This window comes from Dendrobates tinctorius, unplaced genomic scaffold (genome assembly GCF_039654945.1).
Source record: "Dendrobates tinctorius isolate UK_male_01 unplaced genomic scaffold, ASM3965494v1 ptg000020l, whole genome shotgun sequence".
Taxonomy (NCBI): domain Eukaryota; kingdom Metazoa; phylum Chordata; class Amphibia; order Anura; family Dendrobatidae; genus Dendrobates; species Dendrobates tinctorius.
This window is the reverse complement of record NW_027361688.1, coordinates 13,897,001-13,905,595: the sequence shown is the minus strand read 5'-3', so window position 1 is coordinate 13,905,595 and position 8,595 is coordinate 13,897,001.

The following is an 8,595-nucleotide window of genomic DNA, read 5'->3' as shown; positions in this document are numbered from 1 at the left end:
CAGAGGGATAATGGATGTATAAAGCATGTGGGAACATGATGCGGGAAATCTGGTTATGGTAAAACTTTTGGCTGTGCCACACAGGGATAGATTAGGTTAATGTGTTGAGGCGATAGGCCAGTCTGAATAAATGCGTTTTCAGGGCACGCTTAAAATTGTGGGTATTGGGGACTAATCATATTGACCTGGGAAGTGCATTCCAAAGAATTGGCGCGGCACGTGTAAAGTCTTGGAGACAGGAGTGGGAGGTTCTGACTATTGATGATGCTAACCTCAGGTCATCAGCAGAACGGAGGGTGCGGGTAGGGTGGTATACTAAAACAAGGGAGGAGATGTAATGCAATGAGATGTAATGGGGTCTGGTTGTACTTTGGAGGGGTACTAATGCATGCTTGTGGGGTCTGTTTGGGGCAGGGGGGTGGGGGTTAATGCACGCTTACGGGTCCGGGGGGGTTAACGCATGCTTGTTAGGGCTGGGGGGTTAATGCACGCTTCTGGGGTCTGTTTGGGGCAGGGGGGTGGGGGTTAATGCACGCTTCTGGGGTCTGTTTGAGGCAGGGGGTGGGGGTTAATGCACGCTTGTGGGGGTCTGGTTGTACCTGGGGGGGTACTAATGCATGCTTGTGGGGGTTAATGCACGCTTGTGGGGTCTGGTTGTACTTCGGGGGGTACTAATGCATGCTTCTGGGGTCTGTTTGGGGCAGGGGGTGGGGGTTAATGCACGCTTGTGGGGTCTGTTTGGGGCAGGGGGGTGGGAGTTAATGCACGCTTGTGGGGGTTTGGGTGTACTGGGGGGTACTAATGCATGCTTGTGGGGTCTGGTTGGGGCAGGGGGGTGGGGGTTAATGCACGCTTGTGGGGTCTGGCTGTACTTTGGGGGGTACTAATGCATGCATGTGAGGTCTGGTTTGGGCTCCCGGGGGGTTAATGCACGCTTGCGGGGTCTGTTGGGTCAGGGGGTGAGGGTTAATGCACACTTGTGGGGTCTGCTTGGGCTCCCAGGGGGGTTAAGGCTGGCTTGTGGGGTCTGTTTGGGTCAGGGGGGTCTGGTTGGGTCCTGGGGGGTTAATGCACGGCTGCGGGGTCTGGTTGGGTCTTCGGGGGGGTGTTAATGCACGCTCCCGGGGTCTGGCTGGGTACCGGGGGGGGGTTAATGCACGCTTGTGTCTGGTAGTCCCGGGAGAAGGGGGGGTTAATGCACGCTTGTGGTGTCTCGTAGTCCTGGGAGAGGGGGGGGTTAATGCACGCTTGTGGTGTCTGGTAGTCCCGGGAGAGGGGGGTTATTGCACACTTGTGGTGTCTGGTAGTCCCGGGAGAGGGGGGTTAATGCACGCTTGTGGTGTCTGGTAGTCCCGGGAGAGGGGGGTTAATGCACGCTTGTGGTGTCTGGTAGTCCCGGGAGAGGGGGGTTAATGCACGCTTGTGGTGTCTGGTAGTCCTGGGAGAGGGGGCTTAATGCACGCTTGTGGTGTCTGGTAGTCCCGGGAGAGGGGGGGTTAATGCACGCTTGTGGTGTCTGGTAGTCGCGGGAGAGGGGGATTGATGATGTAAGCTTGTGGTGTCTGGTAGTCCCGGGAGAGGAGGGTTGATGATGCACGCTTGTGGTGTTTGCTTGTCCCGGTAGAGGGGGGTTAATGATGCACGCTTAGGGTGTCTGGTAGTCCTGGGACAGGGGGGTTATTGATGCACACTTAGGGTGTCTGGTAGTCCTGGGACAGGGGGGTTAATGATGCACGCTTGGGGTATCTGGTAGTCACGGGAGAGGGGAGTTAATGATGCACGCTTGGGGTGTCTGGTAGTCCCGGGGGAGGGGGGTTAATCATGCATGCTTGTGGGGTCTGGTTGGGGGTTAATGCACGCTTGTGGGCTCTGGTTGTACTTCGGGGGGTACTAATGCATGCTTGTGGGGTCTGCTTGGGCTTCCAGGAGAGTTAATGCACGCTTGCCGTGTCTGATTGGGTCCCCGGGGGGGGTTAATGCATGCTCGCCGTGTCTGGTTGGGTCCCGGGGGGGTTAATGCATGCTTGCTGTGTCCGATTGGGTCCCGGGGGGGTTAATACACGCTTGCCATGTCTGGTTGGGTCCCGGGGGGTTAATGCTCGCTTGCCGTGTTTGGTAGGGCCCCGGGGGGTTAATGCACACGCTTGCAGAATCGGGTAGTCCCAGGGGGGTTAATGATGCACGCTTGTGGGTTCTGTTTGGTTCCCGCGGGGGGGGGGGGGTTAATGCACGTTTGTGAGGTCTGGTTGGGCTCCTGGGGGATTAATGCACGCTTATGGGTTCTGGTTGGATCCCAGGGGTGGTTAATATACGCTTGTGGGTTCTGTTTGGGTTTCCGGCGGACTTAATGCATGCTTGTGGGGTCTGGGTGGGCTCCTCACTGTGGGGGGGGATTAGTGCACGTTTTTAAGGTTTGGTTGGGCTCCAGGGGGGGTTATTGCATGCTTTTGGGGTCTAGTTGGGCCCCAGGGGGGTTAATGCACGTTTGCGGGGTCTGGGTGGACCCTGCATTAACCCACCCCAGAAACCCACCAGATCCCACAAGCGCAGAGGGTTTAATGCACGCTTGTGTATCTGGTTGGGCTCACGGGGAGGGGGTTAATGCATGTTCCTTGGGGGGTCTAATGCAGGGCCCAACCAGACCTCTAAAGCGTGCATTAACCCTCCCCCGGGACCCTACCAGACCCCACAAGGATGCGTTAATCGACCCCCAGAAGCCCAACCAGACCCCACGAGCATACATTATCGCCAGCAGGGCCCCCCCGGGGAAAAACAGACCCCACAAGCGTGCATTAACTCCTCCTGGTCTGGTTGGGATCTTGGGACAGGGGGGATTTAATGCACAATTGTGGTGTCTGAGTGTCTTGGGGACTTGATGCTTGGGCAACGGGGCCTGTCTGCATCTGTTGTGACTTGAAAGGGGGGGATTGATTTTGGGGTAGGTGCTCGACTGGTAGGGCTTTTTGTTTGGGGAAGAGGTGCCATCTGGTGGAGGTTTATAGCTGGGGGGTGGACGTCCAATGAGGGTTTATGCTTGGGGGCGTTTGGACGTCTGATGGAGGCTTATGCTTGGGGGCGTGTGGACGTCTGATTGGGGTTTATGCTTGAGGGTTGGACGTCTGATGGGGTTAATGCTGTGGGGGAGGGGCGTCCAATGGGGGGGTTTAAGCTGGGGTGGCACCCGTTGGTTTTGCTTGGGAGTGGAGGGTGCATGATGGGGATTTATGCTTGAGCGAGCGTCTGATGGGGATTTACGCTTGGGGGGGGGGGGGGGGGGAGGGGGCATTTGGGCTTTGATGGGTTTATCCTGTGGGGTCCACTGATTAGTGTAAGGTGGAGGTTTATGATTGGACAGGGGGGTTACCCTGTGTGGCCCTCTGGTTGGTGTGCAGGGTGGTTAATGCTTCATTGGGGCACACAAAAAACTATGGTTGTATGCTGCTTATGCTAGGAGGGTACACCAACTGGCTTGAAGCTAATCTGTTTTAGCTTAGTGTCAGTAGGAGGCAGACATGGGTCCGGACCACCCAGGCTGGTTTCTGCCTTAGGTCTTGATTTTTTTTTTTTATTAATGATTTCCCTTTTTCTTTCAGATATGGCTTTTAAGGGCGACAGAGTGGAGTTATCACTCTGATCGCCCACCTACAGCAGAATTGTCACTACCACATCATCTGTGGTCTATGAGGCAGGGCCCTAACACATTAAGAGTGTTTGCGGTTTTCCGGCGGACAGTCCTTGCCACTAATCCCCTACCTTCTCGCCCCCCCCAGAGCCAGATAGAGTAGGGAGGGAAGACAAATCCGTCACCTGCCAGTCGCCCGAAAGTCTGTGTAAAGGCTAGGATTTGAAATCTTCAGGACAGGTATATCCAAACAGGCAGTGAGAGGGCTCCATTAAAAAAATGAAGGAACAAGACAAGTATGTCCTAGTTTTCCCCTGAGCGAAATGGACATCTCCTGGGGAAAACTTCCTATTCATGCGGCCTCCACGTTTGACAGAGGCTCCTGCAACCCTAATCTTTTAAAAAAAAAAAAATCCAGGCTCTCGTCTAGCCTCTGGTGGCCGGGCCACACCGCCAGCGCCCTGAACAATCATGCACGCCAACTTTCTAGTGCTTCCTGCCCTCTACCTATCAGGGTAAGGGCAGTTTCACACGTCCAGATAATTCCGGTACTGGAAAAACCGGTACCGGAGCTGTCCGTGTGCATACGGAGGTCATCCGTGTGACATCCGTATGTCCGTGTGCTGTCCGTATCTGTGTTTTTGAAAAATTATTTTCAATGTTAACCCTTTGACTTTTACTAACGCACATGGACAGCATCCGTGTGCGGTACATGTTTACACGGACCCATTGACTTGTATGGGTCCGTGTGATCCGTGTTGTTGCACAAAAACGGACATGTCAGCGTGTTTTACACACGGTCCGTGAAAACACGCTGACATCTGCATAGACACATTCATTACAATGTGTCTACGTGTGTCAGTGTCTCTGGTACGTGAGAAAACTGTCACTACACGTACCGGGGACACTGATGTGTGAAACTGCCCTAAGAGTACTTTTCTTCCGCAACAGAAGACTAAACTGCTTCCCAAGAGGTGCACAGTCCAATTGTGGTTGTTTCAGAAATGTTCAGTCCAAAAAAGCAACCAACAGGACAACTCTCCTACCCGCCAGGAAAAGAAACCTTCCTTCAGACCCAACCCCGTCCTGGCGCCCACAAACCCATCAGTGCTGGTCTACGCCTGGATCTAGCAGACTTCCTTTGGCATGACGGGGCGTTCCCACCTTGGATGTCTCTCATGGTTGGCTGCTGTCTTTCACTATTCAAGGCTGGTATTATGATATCTGGTCCCAGACACCGGAAGCAGGCCCCGGGGGGGCCGAGCCACAGACCCATCAGTCCTGCCCGCATGCACCAACAGCATATTACAGTTGTACAATACATAAGAAATGCATTACATGAAACAAGCAAAAGTTTTCAATGCAAAAAAATGCACTTTTATAAAATTAGAAAGGTTTCTATAGATATTAGAATGTTATTTAGCCAATATTTCTGTAAGTAAAAGTCTGAGATTTCTGTGGGAAATCTTAATTTGTTCCTCTTAAACTGGTTCTGAATGTAAATTAAAACATTGCTCTGATTTAAGTCTCCATGTTGTAATTTAGCCTTTTATTTCATGCATGGACAAGCCCATGATGCATCTGTGTAACACATGGAAGGTGCTGTAATAACTGGGTTAGGCTAGTTTCACACTAGCGTATCTACACGCAGTGCACGGCGCCCCCTCCGGTCATCTCCTACTATCGCACATCGTTGCATGCGATCTGCACACCCTATCTTTAGCATAGGGTGCACTAGTAGGATTTTGCGTGTGCTGCGCTCTTTTGACGGTGCGCCGAGCGCACCAAAATGCAACATGGTGCATTCGGCGCACCGTCAAAAGGGCGCAGCGCACGCAAAATCCTACTTGCGCACCCTATGCTAAAGATAGGGTGCGCAGATTGCATGCAGCGATGTGTGATGGGAGGAGATGACCGCAGGGGGCGGGGCTTAGCGGCGTTGTGCGCTGCGTGTAGATATGCTAGTGTGAAACTAGCCTTAGACAGGTAAACCACTTTAGAGACAGTGAAGTTCACTTGTACAAGCTGCATAGATCTAAACCTGCCTAAAGGGAACATGTCACCAGGATTCCCCGTAAAAAAAACTATACAAACTGGTGTGCATGGAGCGTGTAAGCGCACGTTCACACTGGCCACTGAGCAGAAAAAAAACACAAACATGATTGAATACCCTGCAGTAAATGGCACAGTGCATGACAATAATATAGGGGATTTAGTTAACGTTCTTAATTAAAAGAAAAAAAGCCAAAGCCATCCCACCACTTCTCGGTGACATAATTGGGACAGTCCTAATATTAAAAACCTTACCGCTTTGTCCTGTGTCTTGCTTGTGGATAAGGACTGAGAAGGATTAGGCCCAAATAGTGGACACACAGGAATGGGAAACCACATCAATATAAAAAGGTCTTTAACCCCTTCACCCCCAAGGGTGGTTTGCACATTCATGACCGGGCCAATTTTTACAATTCTGACCACTGTACCTTTATGAGGTCATAACTCTCGAACGCTTCCATGGATCCCGGTGATTCTGACATTGTTTTCTCGTGACATATTGTACTTCATGTTAGTGGTAAAATTTCATTCAAATAACTTGCATTTATTTGTGAGAAAAACGGAAATTTGGCGAAAATTTTGAAAATTTCGCAATTTTCCAACTTTGAATTTTTATGCCCTTAAATCGCAGAGATACGGCACACAAAAAAACTTGATAACTAACATTTCCCACATGTTTACTTTACATCAGCACAATTTTGGAACCAAAATTTTTTTTTGTTAGGAAGTTATAAGGGTTAAAAGTTGACCAGCGATTTCTCATTTTTACAACACCATTTTATTTTTAGGACCACATCACATTTGAAGCCACTTTGAGGGGTGTATATGATAGAAAATACACAAAAGTGACACCATTCTAAAAACTGCACCCCTTAAGGTGCTCAAAACCACATTCAAGAAGTTTATTAACCCTTTAGGTGCGTCACAGGAATTTTTTTGAATATTTAAAAAAAAATGAACATCTAACTTTTTTTCATAAAAAAAATACTTCAGGTTCAATTTTTTTTATTTTACCAAGGGTAACAGGAGAAATTGAACTGCAAAAGTTATTGTGCAATTTGTCCTGAGTACGCAGATACCTGATATGTGGGGGGAACGACTGTTTCGGCTCATGGCAGAGCTCAGAATGGAAGGAGCGCCGTTTGACTTTTTCAATGCAAAATTGGCTGGAATTCAGATTGGACGCCATGTCACGTTTGGAGAGTCCCTGATGTACCTAAACAGTGGAAACCCCCTACAAGTGACCCCATTTTGGAAACTAGACCCCCCAAGGAACTTATCTAGATATGTGGTGAGAACTTTGAACCCACAAGGGCTTTACAGAAGTTTATAACGTACAGCGGTACAATTAAAAAATCATATTTTTTCCACAAAAATGATCTTTTCACCCCAATTTTTATTTTCCCAAGGGTAACAGGACCCTAAAAGTTATTGTGCAATTTGTCGTGAGTACGCTGATACCCCACATGTGGGGGTAAACCACTATTTGGGCGCATGGCAGAGCTCGGAAGGGAAGCAGCGCCATTTGACGTTTTTGGCTGGAATTGAGATCGGACACCATGTCGCGTTTGGAAAACCCCTGATGTACCAAAACAGTGGAAACCCCCCACAAATGACACCATTTTGGAAACTAGACCCCCTAAGGAACTTATCTAGATGTGTGGTGAGAACTTTGAACCCCCATGGGCTTCACAGAAGTTTATAACATAAAGCCATACAATTAAAAAATCATATTTTTTCAACAAAAATGATCTTTTCACCCTCAATTCTTATTTTTCCAAGGGTAACAGGACCCTAAAAGTTATTGTGCAATTTGTCCTGAGTACGCTGATACCCCACATGTGGGGGTAAACCACTATTTGGGGGCATGGCAGAGCTCGGAAGGGAAGCAGCGCCATTTGACGTTTTTGGCTGGAATTGAGATCGGACACCATGTCGCGTTTGGAAAACTCCTGATGTACCAAAACAGTGGAACCCCCCACAAATGACACCATTTTGGAAACTAGACCCCCTAAGGAACTTATCTAGATGTGTGGTGAGCACTTTGACCTCCCCAGTGCTTCACAGAAGTTTACAACGCCCGGGCGTGAAAATAAAAAATTCGTATTTTTTCCATAAACATGATCTTTTAGTCACCATTTTTTTATTTTCCCAAGGGTAGCAGGATAAATTGGACCCCAAAAGTTGTTTTCCAATTTGTCCTGAGTATGCTGCTACCCCATATGTGGGAGAAAACTACTGTATGGGCACACGTCAGGGCTCGGAAGGGAAGTAGTGACGTTTTGGAATGCAGACTTTGATGGAATGGTCTGCGGGTGTCATGTTGCCTTTGGAGAGCCCCTAATGTACCTAAACTATTGATACTCCCCACAAGTGACCCCATTTTGGACACTAGACCCCCCACGGAACTTATCTAGATGTGTGGTGAGCACTTTGAACCCCCAAGTGCTTCACAGAAGTTTATAACACTCGGACGTGAAAATAAAAAAATCATTTTTTTCCACAAAAATGATATTTTTGCCCCCAATTTTTTATTTTCCTAAGGGTAACAGGAGAAATTGGACCCCAAAAATTGTTTTGCAATTTGTCCTGAGTAGGCTGATACCCTACATGAGGGGGTAAAACACTGTTTGGGCGCATAGCAGAGCTTGGAAGGGAAGGAGCACCATTTGACTTTCAACTCAGAATTGGCTGGAATTGAGATCAGACGCCATGTTGCATTTGGAGAGCCCCTGATGTGCCCAAACAGTGGAAACCCCCAATTCTAACTCCAACCCGAACCCCAACACGCCCCTAACCCTAGCCCTAGCCCTAACCCTAGCCCTAACCCTAACCCTAGCCCTAACCCTAACCTAACCCTACCCCAACACACCCCTAGCCCTAACCCTAGCCCTAACCCTAATGGAAAAATGGAAATAAAT